This window comes from Schistocerca piceifrons, chromosome 2, assembly GCF_021461385.2.
Source record: "Schistocerca piceifrons isolate TAMUIC-IGC-003096 chromosome 2, iqSchPice1.1, whole genome shotgun sequence".
In the NCBI taxonomy this organism is placed as follows: Eukaryota; Metazoa; Arthropoda; class Insecta; order Orthoptera; family Acrididae; genus Schistocerca; species Schistocerca piceifrons.
The window spans coordinates 144,872,912-144,895,880 of record NC_060139.1 but is presented as its reverse complement, the minus strand read 5'-3'; the positions used below and the strand labels follow the sequence as shown (position 1 = coordinate 144,895,880).

At 39.6% G+C, this 22,969-nt stretch overlaps 1 non-coding gene across 1 annotated transcript; it reads right to left on the bottom strand.

Annotated features, from left to right (window-relative positions):
- Positions 1-2,253: 2,253 nt before the first annotated feature.
- On the bottom strand, positions 2,254-2,342 carry Trnay-gua. Its single transcript is given in 2 exon segments — positions 2,254-2,289; positions 2,306-2,342. It is a non-coding gene; the product is annotated as a tRNA-Tyr (tRNA).
- Positions 2,343-22,969: the final 20,627 nt, after the last annotated feature.

Here is a 22,969-nt window from a genome sequence, read left to right as displayed (position 1 = left end):
CAACGGCCACGTCTCCGTTGCAGAGATCTTGTCCCTCAGGCGTTTTCCTACACAAATTCTGTCTATTCGGCTGGCAGTTTGAGCGGTAAAATACGTAAAACACTGTCGGTTTCCGTTCAGGATTTCCCAGTTGTCTTCTAGGTCCATCAGTCGGACGGTTTCGGCAAGTGTCGCACAACCATTAAAATTCGGCCATTTGTCTTTAGGCTTTAAAACACTTTTAAAATCCCCGCCGACGACCACGTCCTCCTCATCCCTCCGTAAAAGATACAATAAGTGAGTAGCGGAAAAATGTGCTCGGGCAGCTCTATTTTGATTCCCCGAGGGAGCATAGATGTTTATCAATCGAATTCCATTAATAAGGCACGAGATTCCTCTGCCAGACTCTAATCTTTCCACGTCCGATACAATAATACCCTCTTTGAAAAACAGAGCTGTGCCTGAGGAGCTATCTGGGATGGTATTTGTTAGTACGTCATGCCCAGGAAAGTCAGGTCTTGCAGCATCGCGATGTCTGCATGACAGCTATACAAATAATCGCGGAGACTGTGTCTCTTCTGCTCTGAAGTTATTTTGTTTATGTTTAGTGACTATGTTGTAGTCCTGAAAAGGAGGCACGAAGTTGTCTATGTTATAAGTCGCTGACCAGTCAGCACAAGCATGATGTCGGTGAGGAACTTAATACGTATCCGAATCATCATCTTTTCTCAGGTTCGTTGAAAGCTGTCGGGTCACAATTAATTCCGCTCTCCCGGCTGGCATAGCCTCCTTTGGTGGCTCAGACGTAGTCAGTCCTCGATCCACCGACATGTTCTCGATATCATCAGCCCAGCTGCCTGCATTGTACATGTCCATCTTCTCATCTGAGCCCGTTCCCGTTGGACACTGTTCTTTTCGCCCCTCTCTCAGAAGCTGCTGAGAGACCCGATCCTCGTCTGCTGCAGCGTGATTTCCAACCCCAGAGTTCGGCGTGGTCACTGTTATCGCCTGGTCGTGGCCACTCGATTGCTTCGCATCTGTCCTCCCAAGAGTTGCGTCAGTTAATTCGCGGGCAATTTGCGCACCTTTCTCGCGCAGCAGTGGAGCTGTTTTCTCAGCATCCTTGTGAGCGATCGGTCGCTTTTTGTGTTTTTTAGGAGAAACGTCCGCCTTTTCATTTGCCACAGTCACTGAGGAAGACCTGCAGACTGGTAATCCGGTGTTGTCGTCGCTTCCCATTGATTTAGAATCCGCTCCTTTGTCGGTGCGTGGATCATTCTCGACATCTTGGGTTTTCTCGCCAGCCTGGGCGCTAACCAAACACGTAGCCCGGATTGTTCAGTTTCATCGTCACGTCGCGGGTGGTGTCAGCGTTGCCCTCTGGGGTGGCAGTCTCCATTGGTGTCTGGTCAGCTTCGATGGTGTTGACAGTGGTGTCCATGTGAGTGACCTCCGTCGCTGCCATGGCCGAACGGACTGCCGCCACATAAGTTAGAGGCATTGATGACATCTTGTTCCTAGGAACATTTTCGCCTGGTGCCAGCTGCGTCACTCGTCTCTGTACGCATTGTGCGCGAACATGATCAGTTGCACCACACCCAGAGCAAGTGCGAGGCTGACCATCGTATGTAACAATGGCCCTGTATCCACCGATCGTAATATATGGAATGTGTTTCTCCAGTTCTATTTTCGACTGTCGAACACCGTTAAGACAGGAACTTTGAAGGACATCCACTTTTCCGCAATATTGCTGATACCCGTGCCATAATTTTTCAACACTGCATTTATTTCGTAGGCAGGAACTTCAAAAGGTAGTTCGAAAATTTTAACTGTGCGGACACTAAATCCTGCACGAGATACCTGAACTTCGCCAGTATTACCATCGCTGTGAGTAAATTTAAGGCTACCACCGCCTGATTGAACAATTTGATCCCATATTTCAGCAGTTTTAAACTTTATGTGCGCAGTACTGCTAACAGTCGAAAGATGTACACCAATTATTTCATCAAAAGATCGTTTCAAAACATTCTCAATCCATGCTTCGAGTTCGTAAGCTTTAGGTCGTGCACATTTCGGATCGAAACGTAATTTCAAAGTATCTTTTCGAGCTAGTTCATTCATAGTCAATTCGTGACATTTTTCACACAATAACCCGTAACTGTGTACGCTACAAGAGCGTCAACTCACCGTAAACAGCGCTCAGCCGGAAGCAGCGGAGACGTAAACACCAGCGCGCGTCTGCTCGCCACGGCCGCCGAAGGCCGACGTAAACAGTCCTCTGGGCCGGATTTGAACCAGCGACCTATGGATAACTGTGAATCCTCCACTACAGTCCACCGCTCTGCCAACTGAGCTACCAGAGGCTCTGCCCATCTGAGCCACCGAGGACACATAGGATAGTGTGACTGCAGGGACTTATCTCTGGCACGTTGGGAATGTGAGTCTCACGGGAGGCGTGCCAGAGATAAGTCCGTGCAGTCGCAGTATTCTCTGTGTCCTCGGTGGCTCCGATGGATGCCGTCACGGTAGCTCAGCGTGTTCGGTCAGAGGGTTAGCTACGCTCTGTAATAAAAAAAAACTGAGTTAATCGATCAACAACGAACTTAAACGAGTGTCTTACGACGTCCGCCTCGAGCAAATGCAACGAACGGAAGCGAACAAAAATGAGATTAAAAAAAAAAAAGACAGATCGTCTGTCATGTAAACAGGAGATCCCGGGTTCGAGTTCCGGTCAAGGCACACATTTTTCACTGTCCCCGTTGACTTATATCAACGCTTGTACGCAGCTAGGGGTATTCATTTCACTGCAATTGCAAAAAATTAAACTTTTGTCTTCACCTGAACTAACTAATAAAATTCACAGAAAGCTTCTACTATTTGTTGACAAATCTTTAGAGTACCTAAATAAATGGCTTGAGCTTAGTCACAAAAAAAGGTTACAGAGAATGCTCGACTAATAAGACTAATTGTTGTCGTAAATGATTCGGATGACCGAAAATCTGGATGACTGGAAGTCTGATGAGCGATTTTCGCATTGTTAACTCTAAAAAGATAACCTACGTTGCCCACATGTTGTTATACGGTTATTTTTCTGGGGTTAATACATAATGTAGCGGACAACATACAAGCAGATCACGACAAGATTGTGGAGACTGCCTCATTACCTACACTGAGAACAAGAAAGCAACTATGAGGTTTCCTAGGTTCAGGGAATTGCTGTAAGCGTTTCGTGAATTTAACCGTATTATCTACATCTCGCCTGTGCACACTAAAAGGAAAATATACGGCCTGGGACTGGGACCAGCAGTCGCATGACGAATTTGCATTATTGAAGGATGTCTTGGTGAATGCACCTATCGTGGCAAAAACGAATTTAGAGCAGGACTTCTGCCTAATGTCTGACAGTTCGTTGACCGGACTCGGAATGGTTTTTCCCTTCGAGGAGGGGAGGAGAGTGACCTACCAACATGGAAAACCATATCCATCGCTAGTCGCGTTCTGTCTCGATATGAGAAGAGCTACTCACTGACAGAATTGGACGGTGTCGCAGTCATGTGGACCTTCGACATGTCCCAAAACTACCTACATGGGAGAAACACGAAAGTGCTCACGGATCACCGAGTATTAGAATTTCTAATGTCGACAGAACTGAAACACGGGAGAGTAGTTCGCTGGATCTTATCTCTCAGGAGCTTCAGTTTACGACTAAATAGTGTTTTGGCGTAAAGAACGCGTGCTCTGTTCGGCATGGTAGAAGGCGGCGAGGAAAGCCTGCGAGAAAACAATTTCAGTATAATGTATCTCAAGAACGTAGCTTCATTACAGTGCCGCTGCAGAAAGAAAATTGGCAGCGAACAATAAAAGGACGTGGTACTGCGCGAGATCAAGGAAAAGTGGCGGGATAAGAGTCAACTAGCGATCCGACAATTTTGTTTGATTAAGGAAAACATCCTTTTACGCCGACGAAGAGGTTTCTAGATTCTTTCCGGTAATCCAAAAGAGCTTGTGAAGAAGCAAGTGTGGTATATCCACCTTAGCCATGGCCAGTTTGGAGCTAAGAAGTGTTTCCAAAAATTACAGAAAACATGCTACTTTAGTGATATGTTGCGAAGGCTCTATCGGGTCATTAGTTTATGCAAGCCTTGTCAAAAGGCTAAGCCTCTGGATGTGTTATCCGACACACCCAGATACCCAATAATACCAACAAAATTACGTGATATTGCCGGAGTCGATTTGTTCGGTCCAATAACGCGAATGAGATCGAGTTTTGAGTATGTATTTGTGGCTGTGGAGCTGACGTTAAAATCTATGTATTTCTCTCCTGTGAGGAAGCCACAGAGAAGACAGTGGTAGCGGCGTTCATTAATGGATTCTACGGAAATTAGGCCACGTGAGTCGAATGATTTCGAACAATGGGCCTCAATTTCGGTCAAGACACTGGTCGTGGGCATTAGAGAGAAAGATAAGCCAGTCTTTTCCTGTTTTTATATCATTGTACCACCCTAGCGCGTACCATTCTGAATGGCTGATGGAAATTGTCAAGCTGTGTAGGCTCTACTGTCACAGAAAACACGATATGTGGGACATCCATCTTAAGTCTTTCCAATAAGCTACAAAACGCATCAACTCTGTTGCCGTCACTGTTGGTGCTCGAGAACAAAGAGCGGTCCAGTAAAATAAAAGAAATAGTGTTCCGGGTGACGTAACCAAGGTTGCGAGGTATGGAAATCGTCCATATTCCATTAAAAAATATTGAGCAAGCAGCAGAAAAGAGAAATAAAGACATGGTGTTTGTCAAATCAAAATAATAGGTGGAGTCAGTTATACGTATATATGAATAGATGAGTGATAACTGGTAATTGCTGCCTTACTGGTTGCCTCATGTATTATTGATAATTAACTAATTCAGGATCTAATGTTTCATCTTCAGAACTAAAGTTCCTGAATCTCATGCATAACGACTCTGCTGAGAAGAGTTGACGGGAGAAAAGTTCCTTAATGCAACTTTTTGCGAGATCGGGATATATATTGCTACAGAAGAATGCTGATGGGTAGATCACATAACTAATGAGGAGGTACTGAGTAGGATTGGGGAGAAGAGAAGTTTGTGGCACAACTTGACTAGAAGAAGGGATCGGTTGGTAGGACATGTTCTGAGGCATCAAGGTATCACCAATTTAGTATTGGAGGGCAGCGTGGAGGGTAAAAATCGTAGAGGGAGACCAAGAGATGAATACACCAAACAGATTCAGAAGGATGTAGGTTGCAGTAGGTACTGGGAGATGAAAAAGCTTGCACAGGATAGAGTAGCATGGAGAGCTGCATCAAACCAGTCTCAGGACTGAAGACCACAACAACACACACACACACACACACACACATACACACACACACACACACACACACACACACACATATATATATATATATATATATATATATATATATATATATATATATATATATAAAATGACTTGATTATAATAGAAGTATAACAGTAGCCTTGATATGTTTCTGACAGGAAGGCCACTTACAAAGTTATACTTTGGGAGAAAGATAATTAAGACACGTTTTAAAATTTTTTACAGTTATATCTATTTTGTGAAGTCCATCCTATGGGAATATTTCGTAATATTGTGAAACCCTAATGTAGCAAACATCACTCCTATATAGTAAATGAAAATGTCAATGTATACAAGTCTCAGTCAACCAATCTTGAAACACCTTTTTTTTATTTTTTTATAATAAATTATTTAAGCATAACTCGATCGCGTGAGAGTTTCTAGGTCAATCATTGAATTTGTTCCAATATGCTTCTCTTATGGTTGTACATGCCTGAGAGTCTTGAGCGTCAAGTAGCGTGTTGATCCCATCACTCATGCATTGGGATTCCAAATCGGGCCGCACAGATGGGAGTCAATGGCTCTGACAGCGACCAACTGTCAGCAAGACTAGAGCAACGGGCCAATTCCCGCAGTTCTGACGTCACGGAATCCCCTGTCTTAGGGTGGCCCAGCTCTGCAGAATTCCAGTATGCGGATGACCTTGGGCGTCTTGTCTGTCACGAGAGATCAGTCAACACACTGCCCATCAACCTGCCGTTCCTGTTTACCGACGGACGACGAATGCGGGCATCGCACATGCACGACGTGCAGACACACAGTTCCCATCGAGAGCCATCCGTGTCTCAGGCAGGCGACGCGGGGTTGTGGAGGAAGGAGATGTCTAACACACTGAAAGGGATGTGTCCGGGGAGGCTACTGTCACTGTCTCCATTATTCAGTGACTCACCGCTCGCCTATCACCCGAACTCCCATAACTCACTAAGATGCGAGCCTATAAAGAGGCGTGCATGGCCAGGCCAGTCGACGTGGGGTTGTGGAAGAAGAAGTGTGGGACACAGAAAGGATTGTGTCCCTGAGAATGGGTATCACTGTCACCCTCATTGGGACGCCATCAATGAGCAGCACCTATGCGCGACTCGCCTCTCACACCACAAACTGGAGGCAGGCATGGCTCTCCAACTCAGATATATGCCACATGACATGCTGATGTTTTTCTACATTCTTCTCGGTGCACGGACGTCGCCTCTGTCATCCCCACACCACGCAGTGAAGTGGGCGTAGACACAAAGGGAAGGTCATTTGAGAATAGGAGTGATGAGGTGGATAATGTAACAACTGGAAGCCAGTAATCAGTGACAGCAACATCGAGTCCCATTGTCCTCCAAGTAGCCCCTGCGAGAACTAACGACTTTCCCTGGCCTCTTGTTTTCTGTAGGTGACAAGTGAAATATTTAGTGCAGCAACGAAATCAAATAGCCTGTGCCTGTGTGTGTGTGTGTATGTACAGCGACTATTAGTCTGTTCGTTTAACACGATCATTAAATCTTGAATAACATTTTTTTAATTTTTAATGGTTCAAATGGCTCTGAACACTATGGGACTTAACATCTATGGTCATCAGTCCCCTAGAACTTAGAACTACTTAAACCTAACTAACCTAAGGACAGCACACAGCACCCACTCATCACGAGGCAGAGAAAATCCCTGACCCCGCCGGGAATCGAACCCGGGAACCCGGGCGTGGGAAGCGAGAACGCTACCGCACAACCACGAGCTGCGGACTAATTTTTAGTAGTCGCTGATGAATTTATTTAAGTTGGTTCAGTTGTTGATTGATGTAAAGTGAAGAACACTAGCTGTCACAATCTGCAATACAATAGACTATATTTCTTCTTACTGCTTGTATATTTTGTGGTATGTTCTGTGTCACGTGGTAGATAATTTTTTTGCTATTTTTCATGAGTTGATTTTGTTAACAAAAGAATTTCTCTAGAAGTAGAGAGTGATGCTGGAGAAATGACTTGTAAATCACTTTTCCATAGTCACAACAAGAAATCACATAGCTACGAAATCAAGTAGTTTGTCACGATCTTTCTTTTCACTGTAATTACATTAGATTATTAGTGTTTATGAATGCAAGCCATACTGTATCTGCTTACTGATGTATCGTGTATTTTACAATCCATGTATTTTATTGCTATTATAATTTTGTCTGTATACCATTAGCCCGAACGCATTTCATATTATGCCTGCGTATTGACGTTCTTTCTGATGGATCTTGTGTTGTTGTGCAGTCGATGTATTTTTACCATTATTATGATTTTAATTAAGTTTCTGTGGTATTTCTCTGTTTAATTGTTCATGTATGATGGTTTTGTTGCTGTACTATACGTAATTTTTGCTGTCTGATCGGGGACCTAAATTAATATTTACACTTACAACAAGAACACAGATAAATATAGAATTTCGACACTAGAGATTAATTATAATATAAATGAGTTTTGGAGTGTTGGATATGTTCAGTCTGCTTAAAAAATTTCTTATCTTTTCTTTTGATTCATTGGTTATGTCGTTGTTCATTAGTAGAAAAGTGCTTGGTAATATGCTTCCATGACAAGGCCACACCCAGCTCATTTTTCTCTCCCGGGAAAGGGCGTTATGAAGCGTACCTATACAAGTCGCTTCATTGACTTTCTGGGTTGATACCCACTTTTATATTTCTGGACGGCATCGCTTACGTGTCGGTGCTCCTATAAATTCAGAGTGATAGAAAGGTGATCAGCTAGATGATGTATCTGGCAGCCATAGTGATATTTCAATACTAAAAAACCGTATATGAACCTATTTCATATCTAAATCATCTTCCACATTAGCTAGATGCATATTAAGAGTTTAATAGAAACAGAAAGGCAAATAATCATATAATTGCGATATCACTCTTTGTTTTCCTTGTTTCACCCCTCTGGCTGCCTACTGGGAATCGTGTTTGCCGTCTGTTAAAGTTTTTATATGTCTCTGGCAGGGTAAGTTTCTCTGAATGCAGGGATAAGTCACCCAACTTTTGTGTGTAGCAAACAGGAACTCTTCAGGGCCACAGGGACACCAGCGAGTGATTATCCGTCGTTTTTGTTAAGTTGGCACAGGTGGAATATGTATATTGTCTGTGTGTCAACTTCCGGCTCCGGGTAGGGACAGTGGGTGAGTAGCGAGCAACCTCACTGCTTTGGGAATCGTCCTTAGTGTTGCAATTTTGTGAATGTGCAACTTTCAGCTTAAATTAGTTTTTCATTCATTTCTTACCAGGTTTCAGCTGTTAGAGATTAGATTAGATTAGTACTTGTTCCATAGATCATGAATACGACACTTCGTAATGATGTGGAACGTGTGAGGTTAATAAAAGGTGTCTATACAAGATATTACATTACACAAAAAATTACGACACTTCATATTTTTTTGTGGGGGTTGGTGAAATTACCCACTTACTATATCCAAAAATTCATCTAATGACTAGAAGGAATTGCCATTCAGAAATTCTTTTAATTTCCTTTTAAATGCTATATGGCTATCTGTCAGAATTTTTATGCTATTAGGTAAGTGGCCAAAGATTTTTGTGGCAGCATAATTTACCCCCTTCTTAGACAAAGTTATATTTAATCTTGAGTAGTGAAGGTCATCCTTTCTCCTAGTGTTGTAGGCATGTACACTGATATTGCTTTTGAATTCGTTCAGATTGTTAATAACACATTTCATAAGTGAATATACAGGGTGTTACAAAAAGGTACAGCCAAACTTTCAGGAAACATTCCTCACACACAAAGAAAGAAAATATGTTATGTGGACATGTGTCCGGAAACGCTTACTTTCCATGTTAGAGCTCATTTTATTACTTCTCTTCAAATCACATTAATCATGGAATGGAAACACACAGCAACAGAACGTACCAGCGTGACTTCAAACACTTTGTTACAGGAAATGTTCAAAATGTCCTCCGTTAGCGAGGATACATGCATCCACCCTCCGTCGCATGGAATCCCTGATGCGCTGATGCAGCCCTGGAGAATGGCGTATTGTATCACAGCCGTCCACAATACGAGCACGAAGAATCTCTACATTCGGCACCGGGGTTGCGTAAACAAGAGCTTTCAAATGCCCCCATAAATGAAAGTCAAGAGGGTTGAGGTCAGGAGAGCGTGGAGGCCATGGAATTGGTCCGCCTCTACCAATCCATCGGTCACCGAATCTGTTGTTGAGAAGCGTATGAACAGTTCGACTGAAATGTGCAGGAGCTCCATCGTGCATGAACCACATGTTGTGTCGTACTTGTAAAGGCACATGTTCTAGCAGCACAGGTAGAGTATCCCGTATGAAATCATGATGACGTGCTCCATTGAGCGTAGGTGGACGAAACTAAAATGAGCTCTAACATGGAAATTAAGCGTTTCCGGCCACATGTCCACATAACATCTTTTCTTTATTTGTGTGTGAGGAATGTTTCCTGAAGGTTTGGCCGTACCTTTTTGTAACACCCTGTATATATTGTGAGGCTACAGTGAAGATCTCTAGCTCTTTAAATAAGTGTCTGCAGGATGATCTTGGATGAGCTCCAGCAATTATTCTGGTCGCACGCTTTTGTGCAATGAACACTCTTTTACTCAATGATGAGTTACCCCACAATATGATGCCATACGAAAGCAGAGAATGAAAATAGGCGTGGTATATCGCCAAAATTTGCAATGACCGTAATAGTGTGAGTAGCTGAACTCAAACGTTTCAGCAGATCCTCAGAGTGTTTTTTCTAGTTCAACCCCTCATCAATCGTACACCTAGAAATTTTGAATATTCTACCTTAGCTACCGATTTCTGATCGAAGTCTATATTTATTAATGGTGTCATTCCACTTACTGTGTGGAACTGTATATACTGTGCTTTGTCAAAGTTTAATGAGATCCCATTTGCAGAGAATCATTTAATGATTTTCTGAGAAACATCGTTTACAATTTCACAAGTTAATTCGTGTCTGTTGGGTGTGATAGCTATACTTGTATCATTGGCAAAAAGTAACAGCTTTGCATCTTCTTGAATATAGAATGGCAAGTCATTAATATATATTAAGAACAGCAGAGGACCCAAGACCAAACCTTGCAGCACCCCATTCTTGATTGTTCCCCAGTTTGAGAAATCACCATTTTTTGCATATTATGTGAACTGCTTATTTCATCTTTCTGCACTCTTCCAGTTAGGTATGACTTAAACAATTTGAGCACTGTCCCATTCATACCACAGCACGTGAGCTTATCTAGAATTATTCCATGATTTACACAATCAAAAGCCTTAGATAGATCTCAAAAAGTCCCAATGGGTGACTTCCAGTTACTCAGAGCATTTTATATTTCATTAGTGAAAGTATATATAGCATTTTCCGTTGAAAAACCCTTCTGGAAACCAAATTGATATCTTGTTAAAACTTTATTTTTACAAAGGTGTGAAGCTACTCTACAACACATTACTTTTTCAAGAATTTTGGATAAGGAGTCAGAAGAGAGATTGGGTGGTAGTTGTTGACAACAGACGTATCCCTTTTTTTATGCAGTGGCTTAATAACGGCATACTTTAGTATTTCTGGGAAAATATCCTGCTTAAGAGAGCTATTACATATGTGACTAAGAATCCCACTTATTTCTTGGGAACAAGCTTTTATTATCCTGCTGGAAATGCCATCAATTCCATGTGAGCTTTTATTCTTGAGAGAGTTTATTATCTTCCTAATTTCAGAAGTAGAGGTGGGTGTAATTTCAATTCTATCAAATGGTGTGGGTAAGGCCTCTTCCTTAACTGCCTTGCTTCTTCTAATGAACATTTAGATCCTATTTTCTCTACAACATTTAACAAATGATTATTCAAAATGTTTACGACTTCTGGCTTGTTGTTTATCAATCTTCCATTCGCTTTGATGGTGATGCTGTCATCCTGTACACCTGGTTGCACTGTCTCCCGTGTAATAATATTCCAAATTATTTTGATTTTGCTATCAGAGGTTTTAATCTCAGACATGATGCACATGCTTCTGGACTTTTTAATAACCTTTCTTAACGTCGCACAGTAGTTTTTATAATATTTCGCTGTTTCTGGGTCATTAGTCTTTCTTGTTTTTTAGATACAGTTCCCTTTTGTGGTTACAAGATATTTTTATTCCTTTCGTAAGCCAAGGTTTTTTGCACGGTTTCTTATAATTAGATTTAACTACTTTCTTGGGGAAACAATTTTCAAATTCTCTTACATGGGTATCATGAAGTAAGTTATATTTTAAATTAGGCCAGCCGAAGTGGCCGTGCAGTTAAAGGCGCTGCAGTCTGGAACCGCAAGACCGCTACGGTCGCAGGTTCGAATCCTGCCTCGGGCATGGATGTTTGTGACGTCCTTAGGTTAGTTAGGTTTAACTAGTTCTAAGTTCTAGGGGACTAATGACCTCAGCAGTTGAGTCCCATAGTGCTCAGAGCCATTTGAACCATTTTTAAATTAGCATCGGGTTCCTTGTACACCTCATCCCAGTCTAACTGCTGAAGATTTTCACTGAAATTTCTAATTGTTGAGTCATTAATTGAACGCACAACTTTGGAGGGTAGTTTTGAATTGCTGAATGGAGCTATGTCATATATTTTAACTAGCTGAGCATCATGATCAGAAAGCCCATTCCCAACATGACAAGAATTTATGTTTTTAAACCTATCTTGGTCTATAAAAGTGTTATCTATCAATGTGCTGCTGTCCTTTACTACTCGAGTAGGAAAATTAATGACAGATGAAAAATTGAAAGAACCGAGCAAGACTTCCAGGTTATTCTTTCTATTACGCTCTTTCAGTGAATCAACATTGAAGTCCCCACAAATAATAACTTGCTTTCCCCTATCTGACAGATGGCACAACAAGGCACCCAAGTTATCCAGGAATAAATGAAAGTTTCCTGAAGGGGACGTCTATACTGCTACAGTTATAAAAGAGGCCTCCTTCAGTTTGACAGGCACATGCTTCTATATGTTGCTCTAGACAAAGTTTTTTTCTATCTAAGCTTTCTACACAGTGATGACTTTTGACATATATGGCAACTCCTTCTCCCACCTTATTCTCTCTACTCATATGTGCAGCTAGTTTATAACCACTGATATTTACATTATCCATATCAGACACAATGTGATGCTCAGAGAGGCATAGTATATCTATTACATTATCAGATTCAATGTCATCTAAACAAACCAGGAGCTCATCTACTTTATTCTTCAATCCCGGAATATTTTGGTGAAAAATAGTAACATTATTTTTTACTTTACTCTTGTGAGAATCTACTTTTTCCTTTAATCCACCAATATTTTGGTTAAATATAGTAAAATTATTATTTACTTTCCTGTTGTGAGATTTTTGTGACTTTTGGACCTCTTTAGCACCTGCCTGCCTGAACTTCTCATTGGACACTGATATTAGTCTAAAAAAGAGGTACATCCATGAGTACTAGTGTCCCCGCTTATGGATTTCGCTAACAACTCTGCCAGTTCACCATTCCCCTTTCCTATTGAAATATAGGCCATGCCTTGTGAAATCCCCCCTATCAATAGCCTCGACAGGATCCAATCCATGTCTGACAGAGTGACTGCCCTACGCAACTGATCCAACTCCATATTTACCCTCCTGACAGAGCGGTTTAACTGGGGCTGATCATGCTGCACGAAAGCAGGCACCAGCCCAACATTGGTATGGGTCATTACCGAGGCTATTTTCACCAGGTCACACTCAATACTGTAGCCCTGATCCCTATCAATACTGTTTCCCACTCCACCCACTACCATCACATGATCCTGCTTTGTGAAACCCTTGCACAAAGAACCTATATCCTCTACCACCGGGCTAAGAGATGCACTTGGCTTGAAAAAGTTTGTGACCTGGTACCTGTCATCTAATTTTTCCTGTAAAATCTGGCCCACACCTCTTCCATGGCTGCTACCTAGCAACAGAACTTTCCTCTTACTTTCTACATTTTTTGAAACAGTTGGTTTCCTAGTGAGATTCTGTTCCATCTTAACTGCATCTACTCCTACTGGAGCCTCTTCCTTACTTACGTGTGGTAGCAAAGCAAATCTATTGGTTGTGCCAATTGGGACACTGTCAGACACTGTCCTCTTTCTGTGGCCCCTGTTCTCAGCTACCACTTCCCATCGTTGTTTACCCTCCTCCCCATTTAACCTCTTCAGTTCCTCCATCGCTCTGTCCAAATCATCGCTCTAATTTTCTCCTCCTGTTCAGCTATAATCCTATCTCTTGAGCAAACCCTTCAAAAGAATGGAACAGTCTCGTTTGCTTCCCCAATTCCCACGCCGTTACAATTTCCCCAATGAAACCACCTGTCACTACAGTTGCACAAAACCCCTGAGCTAACTTTCCTACTGCAGCTCACACACTTAGTATCCACGGTAGTTTGAAAATTAGTTAAGAGATTTACTAAGTGATAAAGGTAATATACTAAATACAGATGCAAAAGGACACGAAATTTTTTTTGGAAACTAATATGAAAGTAAAACATTACGAAATGCACTTAAATTTGTGGTATAACGCTAAATATGCACACTCGAAAAATTAGGCCTAAGCAGCAGTGAGTAAACAAACGAACTTTTCGCGATTACTGGAACACTATGCAAATAAAAGAAAAACTTTTAATGGTGAGCTTGAAGAGTACACTAAAGAACGTATTTAATTAGTTAAAAGTGTTCAACTACAATTAATTACAACCTAAATTATTTATCTATCACGAGCGCTCTGTTTCCGTACGTGCGGCCTTGTGCGGGATACCTTGCGTAGGCAGGAACTGAGAATACTTCGTGATTTTTGCAAATTACAGCAGTGCTTTCTTTGTGCTCTGTAAATTTGTGATTGTGGTGCACAAGCCCAAGTGGATCTACGAGAGTGACTAGATGCCTGAATAAATCATGTACCTGATTATGAGCAGTATGTGTGGTTCTAACATTGTGAGCGGTTCTAACATTCGACAATCATATTTAGAAAATAAATAAATAAATAAAGGTGCAGATTTGAGTGAGTTTTTCTTTGTGCATGGTTGATGGCAGCCATACCACTTGTTTGTTCTTAACATTGTGCTTTAGTATTCTGTGCCAGAAAATGAAGCAGTTTCCTTGCGTAAATAAATTTTCATGCCTTATTATTTGATTTCATGATCTTTCTTGTCGTGATATTTTACATTTTATATATTTTTCTTCGCTGTGGGTAGCCACATAGTTACTTGTGATTTTCGGTCTCCCCCATCTTTCTGAAGAATTGTTCACAGGGCGCAGTTACTATTCACTGTTCTTAATTTATTCCAGCCACTCGTAATTTTTTATAATTTTTGGAATCATTTTTCTGTTAAAATATCCGACCATCGTGGCTAGTCTTTCTGTAACCCAGTTTATATCTTGTTTCCTTTATTAAATTATTGAACAACTGGTTTCGCTGTGATGAATGGTTAGTCTGAATGCGTGCATGTACATGCTATCTTTACCATGGCACTCCAGATTTCCAAAATGTTTATTCTGTTCATGGATGTTTTTCAGTCCGTTTCACTGGCAATATGCAGTCCAACGCTGCATGGTAGATTAAGGTTTTTCTATTAAATAAGCGTTTTTTCTTGTGTTTCCATTCAAAGAATTAATCATGAAATATATGTGTAGTAAAAGCCATTCCTGATGTTAAGTAGCTTATCTGCTATTTATTGTGTAAGTACCTATAAGGTTTATCTGCATAGACAGACGAGATGTAATAATTGATACAGGCGCCAGTTGAACGCCCCAGCGATATATTAATTCGTATTACATCGCGATAATGTAATCTGAGAGGGCGATGGAAAAATAAAAAACTATGTACCTTCAGATTTTTTACAACAGCTTGTTACAGCCTCTCTTGTTTTAATCTTGTAACATAGCCCTTCTGTTCTCGTTTATGGTGTTCTAGAGACATATATTTGTTCTCTGTGTGTCTGATAACCTAAAAGTGGATAGTTCGTGAAAGAAAAGTATTTTATTTCTACGAGCTTCAAGTACACCTGTTCCCCTATATGCACATCATGAACCATTGCGGATGCATGGGAATAATCCTCAAGAAGACGATCGCGGAATTGTCAGTGGCATTGTCGTCCTATGAGAAAGAAAAGGTAATTATCATTCGTAGGAAGAGAACTTTCAAGACTAACCATTTCGAGTTTATGTTGCAGAAGATTGAAAGCAGTACCTATCTTCATGCCCTGGTGTTTGTGTAAAGGAAAAAAAAAAAACAATACCAATCTACAGGCTCTGCTTAGTGCGATACTGTCATCATACTTTTCTCTCTCCCCAAATTAATTGTATTTTTATACATTATACAAGTCCCTACCGAAGCTCTTCCAGGCCAGCCTAACTCACATGTCTTTTATGATTGTTTAGTATATTTAAGACGTTTTCCTAATCTAATTTACTTAATGAATTATCAGGGACATAAAAATTTCATTAATTTTTCCTGAACTGAGGCCTATCCACTAATGTCTTTTTCTTTCCATGCAAATATTCAGAGTACTTAATTGATATGTCAATTCAGGTGGCAACCCGAGATATCTTCTGTTGTAAAACCTCAATTTAAATTCACATATTAATGTACCAGCCTGCGTAACAGAATACTTTCCATAAGCCAACCTGACTACATTAATAAAGAGATACGTTACATTATCAAAAACAGCTGAAATCAGTATTTATTAAGAGATTAGAGAGATATTTTCGTGTATATATACAGGTTTTCTTAAATTTAATAAAATCCTTCAACTTTAAATATGAAACACCTAAGAAAAGTAGCATAGTGTAATTTTGTTTAAAATATTTGGTAATTGTCATCTAATGTAATTTTTTGTCTTTTCATTGCTTCTACATTTCGAATTTGTTTTAACTGTAGTAAACGTATGGTACCACACTGTGTTTTTCGAACCATTTGGAAGCTGATTTAGGATTTGAAACGATAGTGCTTGCAATGGTCCTGTATTTCCCGCTGTTTGTTAATCTGTAATATAGTTTCAACAGTTTCCTCGTCTGTCATGATATGAAAACCTGGATCAATACTGACGAAGTTGAACCACTCCTTTGTATCATTAGTATCACATTCCTGGAAAATTTGTATGTTTGTCAATAGCTCATTGATGTCTTCCAAAACAGAATCGTCCATATTCGTTATTGAAATTTCGTGCTCTCTTTTTATTATTGTGTTCCAAGCTTTGTTCAGTCTTCCTTTCGGTCAAATCCCAAGCAATTACAACCAAGTAACACCATTTCTTTAAATTCATTCGCTTTGAAAAATGATATAACTACTTCTACTTTAGCGTCATCAACAGATAACAATCTATGCAAAAGTTGCTTTCTATAAAGCAATTTTTATGTTCTAGTAACACTTTCATCCATTGCTAATAGCAAGGATGGCGTGTTAGAAGGTAAAAATTTTGATATAGATATTCCATTTTCTCTCTCTAACAGTTCATCCACAGGACTGGGTGGCAAACTATCCAATGAAAATAGGACTTTTCCTTGTTTGCCAATTTTGTTTTGAAAATTTGTTACTTCATGGGTAGACGTATTTTCATATCAGTGAATGAATATCGGTGTTATTCAACGCCCTTTTTTGGTTTTTATAAATTAAGGGAACCCTGATATTTTTAATGAATCTCTGACTTATTGATTGTCTGATAAGTAACACAGGCTTTACTAATTTTATATCCTGGAGCTGAACTCTCTCGACGAGAAGCTAAAGATTTTGACGATTTACAATTTAGTCCTGCTTCATCAATGTTGTAAATAAAGTCCAAATTATAGTCTTTTCATTCAGTTCTTCTTAAAACAATCTTTAAGAGAACTTGCTACATCTATATCAGCAGACATTCTTCGCCTCATATTTCTAATTCGCGAATTTCACGATGAGATCTAAATATGTACAGCCATCTGTCACTCACTGTAAACGATTCATCACTACTTAATTTTTTATTTAAATGTAATGTCTTTTCACAGAGGAACCGTTTTTGTAAAAATCAAACATACAAAGCTTCTTCTAAAAGATCTTTTTTCGGTTTTTTCATCACATTTGAGTGTTTACTTCCGCGTAGACCATCAAATTCGTAGGTGTACTGAAAAATATTCTCCATAATATCGGTTGCCGTAGAAGTACCTACACCATACATACCGGATAACGTACGGCCTGTTTTAGTAACGTTTATTTGTCTTTAAGCGATAACACCACTCTTTTGAGCGCAAACGTAATATAGCGCAGCGTAGTAGCTATTGGCAACTTTCTAACTCAAACAGTAATGAAACACGCGCTTTCTAACTCAAACAGTAACGAAATGCCACGGGCAGACATGGCGCGGGGCGCGGGCGAGTAGTGACAGCGTGACAGTTCCGTGCATGCACGACTAGACAACAAAGATACTTTCCTGCGGTTGACAACTCGGATAGTCGCGAACCCGTAAACCGAAGTCCGGGATATCGAGTCTCCACACTATTTATATTAAGCAATATAAATTTAAAAAAGCTGTGTTGAAACTAACAATTCTGTTAATGTAGTTAAAAATTTAAATCTGCAAAATCTCAATTTAAATACGGATGGTCATTTGGAGAAATTTCATAACAAATAATGTGATCAAATATAGCACCCAAAGGTTTTGCAGAACTATCCGTGACACAGAAACGGCAAAAAAATATTTAACAATAAAAATTATGATGATTTTATAAATTTGTACAAAATAATTTCATTTCCACTGTTGATTCCCGCCCCATCAGCATTCACAAAGAGACATTTTTCAGTGTTGAGTATTAAGTGGAGGGACGAAGGGAACAAAAAAGCGTATCTGCATTTAATTAAGTATTTACTTATATTAAACATAAATTGGAAAGATGCTATAAAGCTGCTAAAGAGTCTTGAATTTTGGTAAAAAGGTAAAAATATGTATATTTTAAAGAAAATAATTAACCAAAATTTTGAAGAAATTGCGTTATTAAACAAATAATGTGATCAAATATAACACCCAAAGGTATTGCAGAAGTATCCGTGACACATAAATGGCAAAAAATATTTAACAATAAATATGATTATTTTATAAATTTGTACAAATTAATTTCATTTCCAGTGTGATTCCCACCTCTTCAGCATTCTCAAAGAGAGTTTTTTCAGTGTCGAGTATTAAGTGGTGGGATGAAGGAAACTAAGCATATCTACATTTAATTATTTTCTTCGTATCTACATTTAATTAAGTATTTTCTTAAGTTAGATATAAATTGTAAAGATGCTATGAAGCTGCTGACGAGTGTAAATTTTGGTAAAAAGGTAAAATTATGTATATTTTAAACAAAATAATTAGCCAAAATAAATAATACTTTATTTTGATATGATAAACATTTTGCCAACCTGTAATAAGTAACAAACTTTAGTCACTCAAAAAAAGGTGGCAACCCTAAGAGGCCTGGTAACTGCACTAAACATGAACATTACTGCAGCTCTAATCATTTACCTACCAGCCGATGGTTGTACGTGTACAAAGATAAATTGATATCTAACCACAGCTTCTGAATGCTTCCCTTTTCTTGCTAGGCAGTGCAAAAATAAAATAGTAAATTTTAGTGTGCTTCGTTGCGTGTGTAACGTCCTGTTCAAAGCCATTTTAAAGTTAGATAAATTTTGTTGTATTAAGAGTGTTTTGCCAAAATTACTGAGCGAAGTAAGTCAGGCAATCTAAATTCAGTAATCTCAGGGAATATTTGCGTTAGTAATCACAATACAAAATTACGTAATCAGCTTGTATACGCAACTGAAGATTTTGCTAGGGCTATTCGGAAAGTAAGTTCCGATTGATTGCAATATGGAAACCACTTTCAAAATCGAAATATTTGATCTGCGACAGTTAGCTACAGCTTCCAGCCACTGCTCTACATAGTCACCATTCCGACTTAGTCATTTGTCGTAGCGTTGTACCAACTTTCCACTACCCTAGTCATAGAAGGCAGCCGCCTGTGCTTCCCGCAAATTCTCTACGCTCATTTACAGTTCATTGTCAGCGCGAAAATGTTGTCTTCGTAGCCAGTAGTTAATGTGAACGTAGATGAAACACAGAGGGAGCTAATTACGGGCTGTAGTGCGGGTGATCGAACACTTCCCATCGTAAACGCTACAGGAGCATTTTCAGTGCCCCTGCAGATTGCGACCGAGAATTGTCACGAAGTAGGAACCGTATGACAGTTCTGTAATGTGGGCTGCATAACACCGGGTGAAATCTCTCACCAGGTCCTCATACTTGGCGGGAGACACTATTTTCTACGCATCTTTATGCGTTCACCATGCGCTCAGAACTGAAAAGAGCGAAGTGATGTGACCGACAGGCATACTAGAGACACTGTCGAACACATATGTTCAAAGCTTTATTAGATTTTCACAGTGGTTTCCATTTCTTGAAAGACCGGAACTTACTTTCCTAATATCCCTAGTATATGCCACTGTTGTAATTAACTTGTTTCCCAGTGTTTGTCCATTACAGCAAGATAAATTATTCAGCCAGAGTAAATATTTAAGGCCAGGAAATTTAGCAACAACTTAAGTCCTTTTTATGATTGATGATTCCATATCAAAACTACTGTCATAGATGAGTGAGTTGTATACGTATCTCCATTTCAGTTCGGTTTCATTCGGAACCGACAGTCTTGTTCCTGAGTCTTTTAGATAAGCAAACACACTGCCAATAGCTTTAACCCATCGTAATATGTGGAGTTACATTTTTTCTCTTCAGCTTTCACTATAACTTCCATTACGGGGTGCCATTCAAGCTGTATCTGATCTGCTACACATCTGGACCATGAAAACGTGCCAGAATAGGTCTACTGACATACTGAATTAAAATGTGCTGTTACTCTTGTTGTTGAAGTAGCGTGGTTAGTGTTGTACTAATCTCATTTTGGTGTCTTAATATGACTTTTTTAACGGTGCATTTTATGTTACTGAGACGAATAATGCAACCAAAATACCCCATGAGCAGCAATATATGTCAATGAAATTACACAGCTTTTGATTCTTCTGCACTCATTTCTCATGTCGACTGCACTCTTCTTGGTTCTTTGAAGGGACTTTGTGGTTTTCTCTCTGCCGTATCTAGAGATGAGTTTATCTGAGCGGTCCAGGTAACCATTGTGCATGGAAGCTCTTTCAGAAAAACTACTACGCAATCCAGGAATAACGTTTACTGAAAAAATTTTAGCTATGTTCTCCGGGAGAAGGTTATCTCAAGTCATACTATTCAAGCTATTGATTTAGTTTTTTTATTTAAAATTAATACAGTCGATTGTACTAAGGTACAAACTGTATTTTTTGTGAAATATACTTGTCGTAGGGCAGTTTCATTAACGTGATTTATGATGCTTATTTGGAAAACAACAATAATTTGCGATTTGTTTTAAGGAAATTGAAGCGGTATATTATTTAGTCATATATTTATCAATCTCTGATGGAGACAGCAGGTTGTTTAGCGTAAAGAATACTGCAGTTGTCGTGTCTTAAATTTCGCAAGTGATAGCAAAAAGTAACCTAATGTTCGGTATTATCAACACTAATAAATAATGTCAACATTTTCATTATTTTAATTTTCCTTTTTACATTACCTAAATTTTCCTTTTTCGTTTGAATAGTATGCCCTCGTGACTGTTGATGTACTACTATGTACTTTAAACTTGATACATTGATAATCAGGCAAAGCAGCTAACTCCCCCTATCCCTTCATCTCAACCCATCCCCCTTCTTCCTTTCGCTTCTCTTTGAGCCTGACGGGGCCTAATGGAAATCTGTTAATGTATGCGAGGCTCCATTTCAAAGTTTTAACGAACCGAACAATATTTTATGCATAGTCGCAAAGGGAAAAGCGACGTTAGTTTTCAGGTACAGTCGATAAAATGTTATCACCTCTCCTGGTCATTATTAACAAATGATGACGCTAATTTATAATGAGTACTACTATAACAACTACAAAAGTCATAAGGTTATAGTATTTTTATTATAACACAATAAATACAAATTCCTCAAAAGTCCTCTGCAATTTTTAATGCTGACCCTACAGGGTGGCCTACGTGTCTCACTGATACAGACAGTCGTTCCGCAAGTGCAGTTACATCTGAGGCACATGTGAAGAAATCAGACAGATACGTAGTGCCTGAAGAGGGGCAACAGCGTTTTCTATACTTTCGTGGATAACTGTCTTCATAAATACTTGATCCGTCGTTAGATCATTAGACAATATGGGCCAGTTATAGGTCAAAAGCCGATATACAGAACATACACCTGGGCAAAATAGCCACGAGGGAAAGTAATACACCAACGGGTATTTTACGGAACTACTCATGATGATCTTGAATAATAACCGCTTGGCTGCTCTTGTAAATAATTTATTTAACGACCGGTTTCGTAGACTAAAAGCCACATCATCAGCTTAAATATGGTGTATCATCACGTTAAAGTTGCAAAATGGACAGGACCGAATATACCTGGCCTATGAGTAAATGGCACAATTAGCGGACCGCCGAGTAAGCGGAAGATATGGCCCCAAGGTTCCTGAAGTGTGCCATTAACCCAAACGGACGACAATAAGCCGAAAGGGCCAACATATCGGTTTATGTATTCATCTCAAAACAACCTACAGAACGTAAGCGGAAATACATACGTTTAAGTTTGACCCAGTGAAAATTACGGAACTGCGGGGAAGAAACGATTTCTAGTGAGCTAAGTCCCGTGTTAACAACGGAAAAAATTTGAGTAAAGTAAGAGTAGAAGTAAGAGCGAAAATTAAATAGGAATGCAGTTGAACGGCATAGTGAATAGGTTATCATTGCCAAGATGGACATAAACCCAACGTCCTACCACGCAACTATTAAAGAACCATCAGTTTAACAAGTTATGTTTTGACAGTGTTAACAGAATTACCTACCGATGATTCGGACGATTGACAGCAGCTGACCTAGGACAGGTTTATCATTCGTTTCGGAGAAATGTATGGACACACAAGGTAGTGTTGATGTTACGATCTATGTTAGAAGATAGACTGAAGAATGGTAAAGATTCATTTGTAGTATTTGTAGATTAAAAAACAGCTTTCGACGTTTCTGACTGGAACATATTCTTTGAAATTCTGATGTTGTTAGGGACAAAATAGGGGGAACGACAGCCATAGACAACATAAAAAAAGAATGCAGTTACAAGAGTCGAAGCACATGAAAGGGATCGTTGGTTGAAAAGGGACTAACAAAAGTATATATTTTGCAAGCAGTAAAGGAACCCAGAAAATTTGGAAAAGGAATTTAAGTTCAGGGAGAATATATAAAATCTTTGATGCTCGCCGATGACACTGTTATCTAGACACGGACAGCAAGTGACTTGAAAGAGCAGTTACACATAATAGATCGCGTCTTGCAAACTAGGTTATGAAAGAATGTCAGCACAAGTACGACAAGAGTAACACAAGTTACTCGTTTTAAATGAACTGATGCTCACACACTTAGACTAGGAAATGAGACAAAGTAATAGATGAGTATTTTTATTTAGGCAGCAAAAGAACTGATAGTGATCGACGA